The sequence below is a fragment of the Hippocampus comes genome, unplaced genomic scaffold, assembly GCF_001891065.2.
Source record: "Hippocampus comes isolate QL1 unplaced genomic scaffold, H_comes_QL1_v1.1 scaffold257, whole genome shotgun sequence".
Classification (NCBI taxonomy): Eukaryota; Metazoa; Chordata; class Actinopteri; order Syngnathiformes; family Syngnathidae; genus Hippocampus; species Hippocampus comes.
In genome coordinates, this window is record NW_017804972.1 from 116,131 (window position 1) to 134,189 (window position 18,059).

General features: G+C 42.4%; 1 long non-coding RNA gene across 1 annotated transcript; it reads right to left on the bottom strand.

The window, feature by feature from the left end:
• Positions 1-5,013: 5,013 nt before the first annotated feature.
• LOC109528948 (uncharacterized) lies at positions 5,014-17,677 on the bottom strand. Its single transcript, XR_002170757.1, has 3 exons — positions 17,665-17,677; positions 11,726-11,731; positions 5,014-5,116 (listed from the first exon to the last, which is right to left on the bottom strand). It is a non-coding gene; the product is annotated as an uncharacterized LOC109528948 (long non-coding RNA).
• Between the last annotated feature and the right edge of the window lie 382 nt (positions 17,678-18,059).

An 18,059-nucleotide genomic window follows, 5' to 3' on the forward strand; every position in this document is an offset into this window, starting at 1 on the left:
TTACTCTGTGTGAGTGAGGAGTTTTGTCTTGTCTACATTTTTCTACAAAATCATTTTTTTAAAAATCGAGCCAAGTGACTGACAAAATGTGCAGTCTTAATAGTTTAGTTCAGTCATAGTTTACCAGTTTTTGTACATACATTGTATGTCCATCCATCCATTTTGTAATCAGCTTAACCCACGAGGATCGTGCGCGTGCTGGAGCCGTCTTTGGGCAGTCAGTTGGGTACCCCCTGAACTGGTTGCCAGCCAATTGCAGGACACACATGGACGAACAACCATTCGTGCTTGCAATCACACCTAGGGACAATTTAGATTTTAGAGTGTTTCATTAACCTGCCATGCATGTTTTAGGAATGTGGGAGGAAACTGGAGTACCCGGAGAAAACCTACACAGGCACGGGGAGAAAATGCAAACTCCACACAGAGATGCCAATGCCAGATTCAAACCTCTGCATTGTGAGGCGGATGTGCTAACCAGTCAAACACCATGTCGCCTACATCGTATGTGACATACATATTTTATAATCAAACTTCACAAATGTGACGTCGGGTTTGAGACATTGGTCATCGTAACACAGCCAAGTGACTGAATGAAAATGGGATGAAGTGTTTGTGTTACTACGCCAATGAATGAATGCAAGTATGGTCTTCGTTGGTTTTCCACATTCCCTTTGGAGGTGGGACCTCAGAAACTTTAAGGTGTGTTTGGCTGCATGTCACAGAAGTTAATTATCTGGAGGAGGCGGGTTCAAGAGTTGGAATGACAAGTATGACACATTGTTGCCAAGGGTGTTGGCATACGCCCCGAGCCTACAGTGAGTCTGGATGTTATGTTATGTTGCATTCCATCAGTAGTATCAGCCATTGAGCAAAAATGCAGTGAATATCTCCAGATTGCTGTTTAATGTAGCCTTTGAAAGTTAATTAGCACTGAGACTAGACAACGCCGGTAATCTGTCAAATTGTAATTCCACTTAACTCTGATGCTTGTTTTATACAAGACCGACAATTGACTTGTTCATGAAGAAACTTTTGTTTTTTCATTGTGTTTTCAATTAAAAAACAAAACAGCTTGCCATTGTCTGATACAGAGTTTTGCGATTGATTAATTCGGGGTGTAGAAATGAATACCTTGGAAACATAGACAAACAACAACCTTGACGCTCACAGTCACACCTAGGGACAATTGAGAGTGTTCCATTTACCCTACCACGCATGTTTTTGGAATGTGGTTGGAAGCCAGAGTACCCGGAGAAAACCCACACAGGCTTGGGGAGAACATGCAAACTCCATACAGGAAGGCCAGAGCTGGAATCGAAGCTCTGCACCTGTGCACTGTGAGGCCGACGCGCTAAACAGTCGATCACCATGTAATGCCACAATTTACATTTGAAACAAACAAACAGTGTAGTAACTAAACACGTACTTATTTGGATGATTTAATTAACTTAATTTATATGTAATCTTATCAAAATGTTTTATAATGAATGATCAACACGATAAATATTGTTGCTTTACAGACCCCAGGCGCAAGTTCATGAGGAAAATGAAAACAAATGTCAGACTTAGTCTTTCATAAGCACGCAAATTCTGCACTGATAGTGGTGCAAGGGAGTGGATGTGGCTGAAAGGACCAAAGGTTCTATAACACTAAAGGGAGAAAAAAAAAAACACAACCTTGTCGTGATGAAAGCCCACAGTTTACTGAAATGTTTCCAAGTGTGCTAAAGGATGTCCCACCCAAGTATTATTACTTCATAATCCAGGACAGTCTTGAAAATAAACACATTCAAGCTTGATCTTTGCTCAAGTTTTCTCAGAACATGTGTACTTTTTCTTGGAATGGTAATGCAGGTGTTTCAAACTATTTTGCATTCAGTAAAAAGTTAAACAGTAACCATTTCATGTTTCAGAAATGGTTTCAGTATTTATTTGCTTTGTCAATGTGTTCTATCTTGATTGTCGGAACCAAACCACCCAGTTTGCAAGTACAGATGACACAGTATAAGCGTGAAGAGTCACATTCTTTTACATGCCACCACCACCACTGCACCTGAAAGCTGAAATTTGAAAGCAAACACACACACACACACACATACACACACACACACACACACACACACACACACACACACACGCACACACACACACACACACACTTTATGCAGAAGATATGTCATGTGAGAAGTGGATCAATAATACCCGGACATTCATGCAAACAAGTATGTAGTGTGGAGCGTGAAAGTGTTGAAATTATAAAACTGTCCAGATGAGGGCAGCACGTGTTCAATCGTTTGTTTTAAAATAAAGCGAAAGCCCATTTCGGTTCCAATATTTGAAGAAAAAAATCCTGTAATAATCATAAACGGGAAAACGAACTATTATCACTCACTTTCACACCTTTAGACATTTTAGAGTCTTCAACTAACCTACCATGCATGTTTTTTGGGGGGATGTGGGTGGAAAACCGAGTAGCTCGAGAATATCCACACAAGAAAACCTGATCTAAGACACTCATTTGAATTTTAAGGTATTGGTAGCATAGAACAGTGTTTTTCAAACTTTTTGAAGTCAAGGTATACTTCTTTCATTGAAAAAATCTCGCGGCACACCACTAGCTGAAAATGTGAAAAAAAAGAGCTTATTTTAACAATTAACGTGTTATATTGTTACTATAACCATTTTTAACATTGAAGAATGACGTTATAACAACTTGAATTGGACTTAAATAAACACAAAGAAAAAGTATTTTATAATCTTTCATATTTATTGTCACTCAGTGTGATAAATGGGCCTGTTTGGATGAACACAAACCTGATATCCTGGCAGGAATCGATGAAAGACACACACGGAGCTCTTCCTCCACAGCTCTCAGTCTTTCTCTGTTTTTCATTTTTATAACAGTCAGGCTTGAAAAGCTTACCTCACATAGGTATGTTGTGGAAAATGGGAGCAATATCAAAATACCTTTATTGGACAAAAACTGTCCAAAGGTAGATCAGCAAAGCTAAGTTTGAGACCACAATCTTGTCTCAGTTCAGTTAGTTCCTCCTGCTCTTTTAAAGTCATGTCCTTTCCAACAGCTGATGCTGAGCTGAATGGGTCCTTAACCCAGTCGAGGCTGAAGAGAAATAAAATGACATCTTCTCCTGAAGAGTTTTCAAATGTTTAGCTATTATCTCACACAGTGCAGCAGAGTTGAGCATGTCCACTTATATCAGTAGCTTCATCAACTTGCAACGCAAATTTATTACTCATACGGATCTTGTCCAAATCCAGACTTTCGATGTCTGCAGACATATCATCAATACGTCTGGAAATTGTATTATCTGAAAGAGGAAATTGAGCTATTTCTTTAGCCGCTTTGGGTCCGAGAATCTCGTTTACAATGACTTCGCAGGCGGGAAGTATTAATTGCTCGGTCACGGTGTGGGACTTTTTTGATTCCGCCACAAGTTCAGCGAAGTGGTAGTTAGCTTTAAGGCAGGGGGCGACAACCCAAAATGTTGAAAGAGCCATATTGGACTAAAATAAACAAAAAACAAATATGTTTGCAGCCGCAAAAAATAAAAAGCCTTATAATGAAGGCAACACATGCTGTTTGCATCTATATGAGCTATATTAGCCTGCTATCAACATGACTAAGTTGGCTACAAATACACAACGAGCATTCATGATTAAACGTTTTTTTTTCCCCCTGCAGTTCATCCTGTAGAGGAGGGGTGCCCAAACCTTTTTGACGGAAGATCAACTTTTCGAACAACCAACCACCTGCGATCAACCCGTTACCGCACACGGGCGCATACCCACACACTCACACGTGCATGTCGTAATGAGCAACAGCCGTAACGGCCGCTAAGATGAACAAGGCACGGGACGCACTTTCGCAGCGTGCTAACTATCGTAGCTCACATGTACAGTTTAAAAATGCTTCTCTTGGCTACCCATACTCCCATTCTTAGCAAGTACCCTCGATGAATTGTACATGAAAGGCAGCTGTTTTGATTTTTTTTTTTTTCACAACAGCCCCCTGACTGACATCCCGCCCTGCTAATAGAAACGTGTGTCGCAGGCTATGACGCAAATATTCGTTGACGAAATGTTGACATTTAATGTTTATTCGACACATTTTTACAGCATTGGAAAATCAAAAAATCAACTCCCATCTTTTTCCATTTTCAAACATTTTTGAAAAAGCTCTAGGGAGCCACTGGGGGGCGCTAAAGAGCCGGATGTGGCTCGAGAGCCGCATGTTGCCGACCCCCGGGTTAGCGTGTTGACCTCACAGTGCAGAGGTACCAGGTTCAATCCCAGCTGCGGCCTCCCTGTGTGGAGTTTGCATGTTCTCCACGGGCCTGCGTGGGGTTTCTCCAGTTTCTTCCCACATTCCAAAAACATGCATTGCAGGCTGATTGAACACTCTAAATTGTCCCCAGGTGTGAGTGTGAGCGTGGATGGTTGTTCGTCTCTGTGTGCCCTGCGATTGGTTGGCAACCGGTTCAGGGTGTCCCCCGCCTACTACCCAAAGACAGCTGGGATAGGCTCCAGCACCCCCCTGCGACCCTTGTGAGGATAAAGCGGATCGGAAAATGAATGAATGAATTTATTACATTCATCCATTTTCTACTGCTTATCCGAGGTCGGGTCGCGGGGCCAGCAGCTTTAGCGGAGATGCCCAGACTTCCCTCTCCCCGCCACTTCTTCCAGCTCTTCCCGGGGAAGAGACATAGTCTCTCCAGCATGTCCTGTGTCGTCCCTGGGGCCTTCTGCCGGTGGGACATGCCCGGAACACCTCACCAGGGAGGCGTCCAGGAGGCATCCAAATCCCCGAGCCACCTCATCTGGCTCCTCTCGATGTTTCGACGTGGAGGAGAAACGACTCGACTCTGAGCCCCTCCCGGATGGTCGAGCTTCTCATCTTATCTCTTAGGGAGAGCCCAGACACCCTGCGGAGAAAACTCATTTTGACCGCTTGTATCCGGGACATTGTTCTTTTGGTCACGACCCATAGCTCGTGACCATAGATGAGGGTTGGAACGTAGATCGACCGGTAAATTGAGAGCTTCGCCTTTTGGCTCAGCTCCTTCATTACCACGACAGACTGATACAAAGTCTGCGTCACGGCAGACTCTGCACTGATCCACCTGTCGACCTCTCGTTCCCTCCTGCCCTCACTCGTGAACAAGACTCCAAGATTCTGAAACGCCTCCACTTGTCAGTGGTTCTCAAATGAGGGTACGCACACCCCTGGGGGAATGTGAAGGCACTCCAGGGGGTACATGAAATTTGGACATATATTTTATACATCTTTAAGATTACGTGTTTTTTTTTTTTTTTTTTTTTGTTATTAACTATGTGTTTTTAATTTGAGGGCGGCACAGTGGTCAACTTGTGAGCACATCTGCCTCACAGTGCAGAGGTACAGGCCCCTTCTTGTGTGGAGTTTGTATGTTCTCTGTTCTCCTCATACTTGAATGGGTTTTCCCCGGGTACTCCGGTTTCCACATTCCAAAAACATGTGTTGAAGGTTGTGTTGTTGCATGTTTTGTGTTGCCTGCCAAGACAGTATGCCGGTGGCTTTCCCTCAGGGCCTTCAAGGCCTTTTCTGCAGGCGCAAACACTATCAGAAACACAGACCCATATATGTAACTTATGTTTCAGCCACCCGAGCTTCCAGTCCTTTTGTGGGTTAATTCTTTCTTTATTTGTTCCAATTACATTTCAGTTAGATTGTGCGATGCACATATTATTCTGTGCAACACCCTCGGGACCTTAAGTGCATGCGTCGACCTTACACACACCACTGAAATCGTCGGTTCTTCTGCTAGAGTGCTTGGAAGGGAGACAACTGTCTGTGAATCTGGGTGCTTTAAGGAAGAGTTTAGTAACATATTCTGCAGTGTGAATGTAGCCATCATGATCGTAACGTTATGGCGTTATTAAAAGGTGGATGAGATCACTAAATATCCCGTTGAAGGCCCAGGTCAAAAACTCACCGCCCGCCACTGCTGTATACTAACACATTTATGAAGGTAATTGTACCACTGTTCATGTCCTGTCCTTCGCGCCCCATCCACCAGTGTGCATTGTCCCTTGCAAATAACCACTAAAAATGAAAGTGAAAAATTTGCCACTCATTTTCTGTCAAAAGCAATTTACATTTTGTCTGTACAGTTTCACATTCACACCAATGGGCAAGTAAGTGTCTTCAATGGACGTAACACACATGTTTTTGGAAAATGGGTGGAAAAAGGCGTATCCGAAGAAAGCTCACACACAAACCCCACAGAACATACCAAGTCTAAACGGAATGGTCTAAGCCAGTGGTTCTCAATTATTTTCTGTCATGCCCCACCAAGGAAGAGGAAAACATCTCGCCCCCCGACTATAAATAGTATCATTTGTCTATAAAATTGTTTTAAGTACACCTTTGCATAACATTGTATCCTTATTAACGTATAAGAGAATAAAAAAAGGAATATGGACCAATTTACAACAAAGAATAGCTTTAGTAACTGGAACAGAAAAGATTTAAAGTGCATCTGAAATTCATAAATAACATTAAATCCTTAATTTAACAATAAATATTTTTTGACTGACCATGTCAAACCATACGATACTGAAAAATAAAATTACATAAAATCAATAACTAATAATGTATTCAAACTAATCACCAACATTATCTCAGGAGCACAATATTAAAAAAACTTTAACCAGCAAAAAAAAATAGATAAAAGAATTTGTGCTTTTTTTTTTTTTTAATCAAAGATGATGTCTGGATTAATGGCTACAATGAGCACGTTTTGCAATGCACAGCTTTTCGAAGCGAGGTTTGAAGCAGGACACAGCAACTCTCGGCTCCTGCTCAATGTGTAGCCGGGACCTGTATTTTAGTTTACTGAAGTAGCAGCCACAAAGCGGCATGATTGTTGGCAATATTCGGCACGTTTTCACAGAAAAAAACTTAAGCAGTTTATCAGTGTGATTGGGGTGTAATGTCTTTAAGTGACGCCTTAATTTATTTGGCTTCATGCTGTCCGCTACCAAAATTTTTAGACACAGTAAGCACATCGATCTTGCCTCGTCTGCCATCGAAGTCACATTGAAGCCAAGCGCTACATAGGCTTCGTCATATTTCCTCCTTGAGAATGCTCCCTGCGCAAACTCTGCCAATGAGAGCGCTACTGCCCCCTAACGTAGTGGAGGTGCAACTGCACGTTATTTTAGGACAGTAAAAAAATAAAAAAGCATGTTCCCCGAGGTCAAACGCCCCCCCCCCTTGACGGAGCCTCGCGCCCCCCCAGGGGGGCGCGCCCCACTATTTGAGAAACACTGGTCTAAGCTGAGATAAGAACCAAGAACTTTTTGACTGTGAAGCAGACTTGCAAACCTCCTGCTCAACTCCAAATACAGAGTTTTATTGTCAAAGAATTAGCATCAGTGTCAGATTTATTAGCCAAGTATGTAAGAAACACACAAGGAATTTACTTCGCAGTTACAACACGTCCAGAGGAAAATAGACAAGACAGCAATAACCAACAAAGGGGAGACCAAATGAGAAGCCTGGCAGGTTGCTGTTTAGTGCCCCGATATCTGAGATGTGAAAGGAAAACAGTTGGGAAGAGGAGGGGAAAAAAACGAAAGACTCCAACCAATCTTCTCAATTGGAGGATGGTTGGAGCCAGAGAATAAAAAATTTCAGCACATGTAGCGTGCATTTATAAGCACAGTACAACATTTCTCAAGATTCAACATGAATACAGCAAAGACTTTGACATTGCACCTGCAGCTGGAAGGCCAAGACCTTATCAGTCGCAGGCTTGGGAGAGTAAGGAGAGGAAAATAGGGAGAGATCGGACTCGTGTCCGGGTGTGTTTTTAATCTTGTGTGTTAAAAATGTTAACCAGTTTATAAACTATTATCTCTTAATAACACTCTTTGAAAACTTAAGGTCTTGGTCTTTCACTTGTATAGCACTTTTCCACCCAATAAAGCACTCAAAGAGCTTCACAGTGACTTCGCATTTACCTGCTGATAGTGCAGCATTAGAAGCAACTGGGGTTCAGTATCTTGCTCAAGGACACTTCAACATGGGCCGGGGATTGTACCCACAAGCTCAGAGTTGGGAGACAACCACTCTACCATTGAGCAATGCCGTTATATCTATAGGTTATTGAGCCCACCAACCTAAGATCAAGTTTCAAATGGCAACAACAAAATGTGTGTCGTAGCTTCAAAGCATCTTGCAGGATACCTATGAATTATCTTATGCAGATTAACGGAATACTAAAAGCGGCACCACTGAACCCTCAGTCACCTCTACCGTGGCAAATGTGTGTGTGTGGTTTTCACATTGAGCATCCTGTTATTGGGCTGCACTTTCCATCTCATTGATTCCAAGGGGAATGAGTGGTGACACTTCCACGCAGTCAGCATTGATGCGCAAGAGAGAGATGATGCATGTCTCCGCCGCGTGTTTACCCTAAAATTTGGCCCACAGCGGCACACCGGGACCATATTTTGTTCCTCCGATGATGTCTCTGCTGAAACAGAGGGGGAGAGAGTTCGAGAATTTCAATGGACTGTCGCTTATTTACTGGTATGTAAAAGCTGGTATAACCTTGGACACTTGCAAACGATGTTGATTCGAATATGATGGAAGTAATGCAATTGGCTAGGATATGTTGAGGGGCAGCTCTTACAGGCATGATTAATGTGGTGCTGGTTTTATAATGACTGACTTGATGTGTTGGATTAACGTTGGATTATTTATTTCTCATTTGTTGTCATCCTGTCATTATTGGTGTCATCTCTGTCATGTTTTCCCCCCCAGGACCGTTGAAAATGCTTTATTGGTAAAATGTCTATGAGGTCAGGATATGTTTATTTCTGTTTAATTCTGTGGCCATTAATAACTGCTGTTTTCCCCCAATAATAATTATTGTACTGTAATAATAATTATTTTTGTAATCAACAAAAATGACCATTTTTAAATAAAATAAAAAAAACATACGTCCACGTGTGTGAAAGTCTAATTATATGAACTGGAAAGCAGTCGTAAAATGGTGACTTCAGTTTGGGCTCACATTCTTTCCAAGGGGATTGACACAGTCAGCTAAATGCACTGAACATGTGTGCTGAGTGGACCGCTATGGCCGGGTCAGTCAGGATTATCAAAAGAACACCTAAGGTGTGTGTTTGGTCATTCCTGCTCATGTTTGGGGGCTGGATTGCATCGCATCTCTTACAAATAATTGCCAACAAGACTTTACCTGATGACTCTCATCTCTGAAAATCCTAATTTTGAATTACAATGAGGAGTTTGGGCATTTTTATTTATTTATTTTATGCCTCACAAAAAATCCAAAGCTAATGCCACACTTGTGTGAAATCACGCAAGACCTTCTGCTTAATGAGCATTGAAAAGATGTAAGGGGTCTAGTGGTCCCAACTTTGCACTTATTTTATAGTTAACCCTTTCAGGGACAGCGGTTACTACAGTGGACATCTTATCGTGTTATCAGGTTACACCAGGGGTCAGGAACCTATGGCACGTGAGCCAGGTGTGGCTCTTTTGATGATCCCAGATAAAACAAAATATTCTCGCTTGTTTAATCCATCCATCAATTTTTCACTGCTCATGTCCTGTTCAGGGTTGCAGTTAGAGGCAGGAGCAATTTTAATTGGATGATACTGGCCTACGTTGGCCATTGCTGGGTAAACAGGTAAACGCCCCCTTTTGAATCAGCCCACTCGGTCATTAGCTCAAAGCTAATCCTTCAATGAATAAGATGGTGAAAAGTAAAAAAATATGACGAGTAAGGTACACTTCAGGACGAATGGACCAAAGGATTTGCCTTTGTGGAGAAAACAGGTTCTGTGGTGTATCTAATTTGCAATGAGAAAATACCATCGATGAAACGGTCAAATGTAAAGCGGCACTTTGACACGCGCCAGTACGTTCGCGTCAAAATACCCTGCGGGAGACAGCAGAAAGGAAGCGTGCAAGCTACTGAGCAGGGTGCAAGCTAGCCAGCAGCAACTCCGCGTATGGACCCGGCAAGCTGACTATAATTCCGCTAGCTTTGCTTTGCTGTTTCTGTTGCTGTCATTGCTTTTGTTGGTTTGTGTTTATCACGTCCTGTTTTTTCCATGAGTTTCGTTGTTACTTTGGATTCTTGTTGTTTCCAGGACTTTGTTTGTTCTGGACTTAGTTTTCTCAGTATTTTGTTAATACAGTTTGTCAAGTTCACCCTGCTCCTCCCTCTTGCCTGCTTTTTGGGGTCCTCCACCACCACGTCCGTGACACTTTCAGAGTGGTTTTAGGGTGTCAGAGTGAATTTCTGACCCAATGAAATTGACACTACTGCTCACTATAAAGTGTCCAAGTTAGTCCATCCATTTCACTAAGAGCTCAAACTACCACATGACTTTTAAATTGCCCATAAACAGATTTCAATTTGTTTTTAAACAGTAGTTCGTGTGGAAAATCTTGTTTGGGGTAATTTTAATAAATGTGATCACACGGAAGTAGTGACATTCTCAGTGATTTACCTATTGTAAAAATAAAAAATAAAAAGCAAATCAATTCAACTGATGTGAGCGCTTCAACTGATTTTCTCTGCATCAAAATGACCAAAGGCAGGGAGCGATGTGATTGGATGCACCTTGACTTGACAGGCTATTTACTCCACGAGTGTCCTTTGAAATTCAGGCCTGTGGTGGTTCTCTCTTTAGTTTTGCTGCGACGGAGGAAAACAATGTGATCTCATTAAGTCAACTGGCCTCAGTATCATTATCTCTTTGCAACATTGTGTTATCAGGACGTGCCTCATTCAACCACCAAAATCCACCCTCAGATGAATGAGATGTGAATATTAAAACATAGGTTGAAGCATATGCTGTCCATGTTTTTTAATTTTTTTATTTTATTTTTATTTTTTTGGCTTTGGTTATCCTTAATTATTCTTCGGTCTCAAGTGACATTTAACTGACTAATAAGCTTGCAGTAATTGTATTGCTTCCCCATTGCAGTTAGGGCTACCACAAATGATTTTGATAATTGACTCGTCACTGATTATTTTCATGATTAGTCGACTAATCGGATCACATGTAAATTGTAGTTTATTGCATCAGCAAGGCCCTGGTCTAAAGCCCTGGAGGAACTACGGGGGTTGCTTCAAGCGGGGAAGAGCAGGTGATTCTCCTCTGACAGAAAAAAAAAAAAACAGGTTGAACATCATTAGTTAATCTGTTGGCCTGTGGTTGTGCTGCTTTTGCAGCTAAATTGTATCTTGATTGACAGTTCAACAGCTGTAAACAAGTTAATACACACAACACACTCCGGTTTCCTCCCACATTCCCAAAACATGCATGGCAGGTTAATGGAACACACTAAATTGTCCCTATGTGTGATTGTCAGCGTGGATGGTTGTTCATGTCTGTGTGCCCTGCAATTGGCTGGCAACCAGTTCAGGGTGTCCCCCGCCTACTGCCCGAAGACAGCTGGGATAGGCTCCAGCACGCCTTGCGACCCTTGTGAGGATAAAGCAGATCAGAAAATGGATGGATATGCTGGGTGTGTCTGTCTGTGCTTGTGCTAATGCTACTTTTGCCGTAGTAAGTACATTCTCAACACCAATTGGCTACTAGCGACGCTATACTCCTTCACATTTGCAAACTCCAGCAAAATGGGCAAAGAATCAGATTTTTCACTTCAAACGCTTCACTCGCAGCACCCGGCACGTATTCACGGCCAACTGCCTGAACTGCATTAATTATGTATGGAAGCACACCACTATAAGTGTCACTAAATAGCCCAATAGCTGACTGAGATATCAGAAATGGAATCAGCCACAACAGGCGTGTGTTTTAATATGCTCGTAAATCACTGCCGTGTTGCCATGAAAGGCAAATTCTGTCTCACTGGTTTTGCATTAAAATCGTTTTCAGTATTTTTAGTGAAATGCTCACACTTTTGAGGTACTTGGCTAACTCCAGTTAGCTAACTCCAGTTAGCAAAGTAATACAACTGTATCAGGATACAGTTACCCACAGCTTTTATTGTTTCATCGTGGCCAAACTAGATTGCCACAAAAGTGCACGTGTATCATCACAGAATACCACGACGGCGCAAGTACAGAAGGCAGACAACAGTTGCATCAGCGGGAGGCTAGTGAGGCAGTTTCAAAAGAAAAACAAAGCTGAAAAAAAAATCAACACCATTATTGTGAGTAGCATCGGCCAATGTTGGTATGCAGTTCAATTAAAAATACAACCCGCCAAAGTGGCTGTGGAAGTGGTGTTGTCACCCACCGCAGTTGTAATTCACTCGCATTTGGCGGGTTGGCAGGTGTTAAGGTGTTTTCACATTGCAATTGGCAACATGCAGTGCACCATCGACATACCCATTAATTTTGGATGTCAAGGGTCTCTAAAACTTTTTCAGAGAGGGCCAGATTGAGGCGAAGGTGCATGGGGGCTGACCATTTAGGTTCTAGTTGCTTTCATTTTTCATGGTGTACCTTCCCAGTCACCATGTAATAGTTTGTATGGTTCATCGTATTGACAATGATTCTTCATATTGCGGCACGATGCTACAAGAGGATGTTTGCCACCATGACAAGGCACTGAGAATTTTAAAATGTTCAATTCTAGAGCTGCGCTTTTGTGATGTCAGAACGTGCCTCCAGAGCAAATTACAGTAACCCCTTGTTTATCAGGGGGGTTACGTTGTGAAATCTGTGAGGTAGTCATCGTTATTTTTCACAATTACTAGATCCATCCATCCATCCATCCATCCATTTTCTGATCCGCTTTATCCGCACAGTGGGCACGGGGGATGCTGGATGCCTGTCCCAGCTGTCTTCGGGGAGTAGGCGGGGGACACAATGAACCGGTTGCCAGCCAATCGTAGGGCACACAGAGATGAACAACGATCCGCGCTGACAATTACATCTAGGGACAATTTAGAGTATTCCATTAACCTATAGTGCATGCTTTTGTAATGTGGGTGGAAACCGGAGTACCTGGAAAAAACCCACGCAGGCACGGAGAGAACATGCAAACTCCACACAGAAAGGCCAGAGCTGGAATCAAAAATAAAAAGGACAAAGAGGAAGGAGTGGCGATATAAAAAAAGCAACAAAAAGAAAATTTTTTTGTTCAAACACACGGCGAGAGGTTGGGCCAAAACAATGCAAAGTGTTGGCCCAAACGTTTTTCCGAGTGATCGAGATTAGTCTGAACACACCACACAGGAGGAATATATGATTCGATTATCTTTGGAGCCGTTACAATGATCCTCGTGATTTTCAGGACATAGAATCAGGGCTAAAGTTGAGCTAATTATTTTGTCGTGTGTGTGTGTGTGTGTGTGTGTGTGTGTGTGTGTGTGTGTGTGTGCGTGTGTGTGTGTGTGCGCGTGTGTGAACCAGTTTTAAGGTAAGGGAGACAGAAGATCTACTTGAAGTGGGACTTGATAAGGGGACGAATCTGCATTGTGTCGGCTCTCCACGGTTAGCAGGCCATTTAGGGCTAATGTTAGCCAAGCCATTAGGTCGACAATTATCATTTTTACCTGCTCGAAGCTAAAAATGCAGAATCTATGCATTGACAATACAAAACAGGAATGGCCACCTGATACGGAAGGAAGTGTGTCGATGTAAATAATCTTCACTCATGACTCGGTTGCATTTCTGAAAAGAAACTCCAGTAATATACAACCTAACAACCATAAAACCTGACCGGCACCTGGAAGCTGAACTTTTGGTTCATAGCTCCTCTTTGGGGAGAGCCCCAAATCCTGAGGAGAAAACTGTCCTGACATCAACCGTATTTCTTTTGGCCACTAAAAATGCTCATGATCATAGATAAGGAAAAAGTGTAAGAATGTAGACCCATCAGTAAATTGATCATTTCTATACTTTTGCGCTATCACTAAAGCATTGCTGTGACTGAAGCACACATCACTCTGCCATACTCTAACCTTTTTTGGCCTAGCCTTCCAAATTTGTAAACATAGATCAGTGAAAATGTTTTCTCATTTCATAATTTGATTCATGGGGTCACTGGAATTTAACTCTGACCCCAAGGGTTCAAAAGTGTTCAATATTATTCAGTTCAGACCGAACCGAATAATATTTTTGGATTCCAAAAAAATGCAGGCTCAGACAAAGCGCTATAACAAAAATATTTATTACAGAAAATTGCACCGACAAAGTATAAACGCTGGTCACAAAGAGTCCGGAAAAACAACGCATGAAACAAAAAGCGCTTGCAAAGGTTCAGTAGAACACGGAGAATACACAAACGAAATATCAAAGGTCCAATAAAACAAAAACAATGACCAAGCGTAATAATAGAATAACAAAAACACAAGGATCTATGATCAAAACGAGAGTGACTATGAATAGTGTCGCAAGGTCAAGAAAAACATCTCTTGAAGCACAACAATGAGCAAGGTCAATAACCCAACAATGACCAGGAAGCGAGGCAGTCCTTAAATACACAGCAAGGCTTGATGGGGAAACGCGGCACAGGTGAGCCTGCAGGAGGGCAACACCCTTCACTCTGGCTGGAGCTGAAACCCAATCAAGACGGAACCTGACAAAAAGGGCATGCTCTCATGCCCGAGCATCCACATCATCACACTGTATGCGCATTGTGATTTTTGAGGCTTACTTCGAACTGAAATAGGTATCTGTTGAGCAAAAATGTTTTTCACCACCATAAATAATTCCACAAAATTGTCGCCATTTTGTGCAGAAGCTTGGTTTAAATGTTGATTGGAATCATTTCACAGCACGATCCAAAGTGGTGTGCATCACTGTAACCTCAACTCATTTTGAATGGTGCATTTTCTCCCAATGACATTTTGGTAATTGGAAAGAACGTTATCCAACTGTGGTTGGAAATCACTGTTCCAGATACTGCTCAGCTTCAAGTGGATGTCTCTTCCAGAAATGGAGAACATTAGCTAAATTTTTCCCATGTCATGTATAATCAATGGCGAGTCCTGCGATTCCAATTCAAGCTTTTCGGTGATGTGGTCTTCATGCCCTCTTGATTTAATGGGATTGACTTTCTGGCGAATGTGTGTCCATTCCACTAAAGACGTTGCCATCAAAGCAGAATGCTGAATGGAGTTGTCTGTCCCATGAGACATTAGCTTTTTGCTCAAGTTTGGCGCTCCCAATCAACTCATTGAAGTTGATGCTCTGTACTTGCATAGCCCGACTTGTCTGATGAGTCTTTTTACGAGGATGTCCGTGTGTTCGTGTGTGTGTGTGTGTGTGTGTGTGTGTGTGTGTGTGTGTGTGTGTGTGTGTGTGTGTGTGTGTGTGTGTGTCCACATGCATGTGTGTTCGTGTTAGTGACAGAGAGGGAGTGCTGAGTGCAATGTATTGCTGTGATTTGGGTCCCAGCCCGTTTGATTTCTCAGCGTGGAGTGGATAATCCCATAATCTGATAATGACCCACTGTGCAGATTTAGTGATTAAAGATCTGAGGCAAATGGTCGTTGCTATGGCTGCCAAATAAGAGGAAGCGGAGACTAAATTAATGGCCTTGAGGAGAACTGTATTTTTGTCAAACACTCACATTGTTCAAATGTATTTTAGTAATATTTCAAGAGAAACAATCAATTCAGGGCTGTAGGCATGTTACCACTAGTTATTGAAGCAACTCACTTTTTTATTTTCTAAAATTCATTTCAGCATGCCATCATCAACCCATTAATAAAACTGATTGATCGACCTTATCTCTAAGGGAGCCCGGACACCCTGCGGGGAAAACTCAATTCGGCCACTTGTATCCGGGATCTCGTTCTTTCGGTCACAACCCATAGCTCGTGAACATTGGTGACGATCGGAACATAGATCAACCGGTAAATCCATAGCTTCGCCTTTTGGCTCAACTCCTTCTTCATCACGTCAGACTGATACAAAGTCCACATCACAGCAGATTCACCTGTCAATCTCCCTCTCCCTCCTGCCCTCACTCGTGAACAAGACCCCAAAATACTTAAACTCCTCTACTTGGGGCAAGGAGAGGAGTTTGTAATTGTTCTTGTGATTTCTGTTATATTATTCAGCCTTTTTGGCCAGCTAAAATGTTTCTTGTTAAAATTGGATCACATTGTTCATTAGTTTTTACTTGTAAATGTGTCCATACTGTACAGTGATCCCCTGTTAATCGCAGGAGATCTGTTCAAAACCCATCCACCATCGGTCAGATGGTGTAGATCAGGGGTGTCAAGTTCATTTTTGTCGCGGGCCACATTGTAGTTACGGTTTCCCTTGGAGGACCGTTATGAATTTGGGGAAACCATATACATGCTTAATCCCCTCCCCATATTACATACACAGCGCACAACAAATTGATGATTTACCGTATTTTCACGACTATAAGGCGCCATTAAAAGTCTTAAATTTTCTCCAAAATGGACAGGACGCCTTATAATGCGGAGCGTCTAGTGTATGCGCCGAGTTCCAAAGCCTGACTGAGAGCACTTCTGGCCGACACGCTGTTTATCCAGAGAAAAGGCGGACGTGAGTGACGACAGGCATGCGGAAGTCCACCAATGAGTGAAGGGTGGGCGTGTAAGAGGACGCTAAAGGCACGTCCCTAGCAGGTACCAGTCGCCAATGAGTGAAGGGTGGGCTGTAAGAGGACGCTAAAGGCACGCCCCTAGCAAGTACCAGTCGCCAATGAGTGAAGGGTAGGCGTGTAAGAGGACACTAAAGGCACGCCCCTAGCAGGTACCAGTCGCGTGAGTACATTGTAAAATGGCTAAATAAAGTACAACCGAACTCAGTTTTGCTTCCGTTGCCTTTTTAAAAACGTGTTTTTAGCATGTGTCCGTATGTCTTAGCTGCTACCGGATGCCTAAAGCTAACATACCTGGTATGTTTTAGCGTGCATGCATGCTACCGTATGCTTCAAGCTAAAGTGTTTTTAGTGTGCGTGCATGCATGCCGTATGTTTAAGCTGGCGTATGTTTTACCATGCCTGGCTGCGCCCAATAATACAGTGTGTTTTGTGTATTTGTCAAATACAGAAATAGCACCCGTTACTGAGACTGCGCCCAACAATACGGTGCGCCGAATGGTCGTGAAAATACGGTAACTAGTTTCAAAATCAGAAGTCAAAAATGTTATTGTGGATTACATATGGCAATTTGAAATTTTTAGTTCAGACTTTAGCACGCATCATCGAACTTGATATGCTTGATTTGTTTTCGCGGGCCACATAAAATGATGTGGCGGGCCAGATTTGGCCCCCGGGCTTTGACTTTGACACCTGTGGTAGAACATGTGGTCAGTGTTTAGGACCATCACAATTTTGTACCTAATATCCAAAAAGGTAAATAATGACACAATGCTGTGAGAGAAAAGAATGGTCAGTTTAGGCCTATACTTGAAGGACAGGTTCTTTGACAAAGGGCAACCTTCCTACTTTGCCCTATGTTCTTCAACAAATCTCCATGTCCCCAATGATTACACCCCCCCCCCCCATCTCCCTGTCATTCTGTCATTTCGCCCTCTCTTTCCCCGAGATACTCTTCTCTTCGGATCAGCATCTCAGCATCTTTTAGTGCGAGAGCCATTTCCTGTCAGATACAGTTTAACTTTATATTATCATCTCAATCGTACTGACAACACTTTATAATAATTACTGTTTCAATAGATACTGATTACAAGAGGGTGTGATCAATATAGTTGATCATGTGTTGCAAGTCCAGTCAAATAAATGTTGGCTAATTTCGAGCTATAAAGTGTAAAACCTTTTCAGACATACTGGTAAATTACGTGGACAGTTAGTGTACCGTTTGAATATTGATATACCTGTGTCACAATTTACAGGATATGCATTTCCTTATATTTTGTCATAGATTTTCCAATCTGTGGAATCTAATCGGGTGGAATTTTAAAACCAAATTAGCCACAGCTCTTTGAGGCAGACATCTTTAGCTAGTTACTCTACACACAATCAGTACTACACCCACGACTTGTCGCAGGACATATATTGAGACGGTAAACATTTTACACTCACAT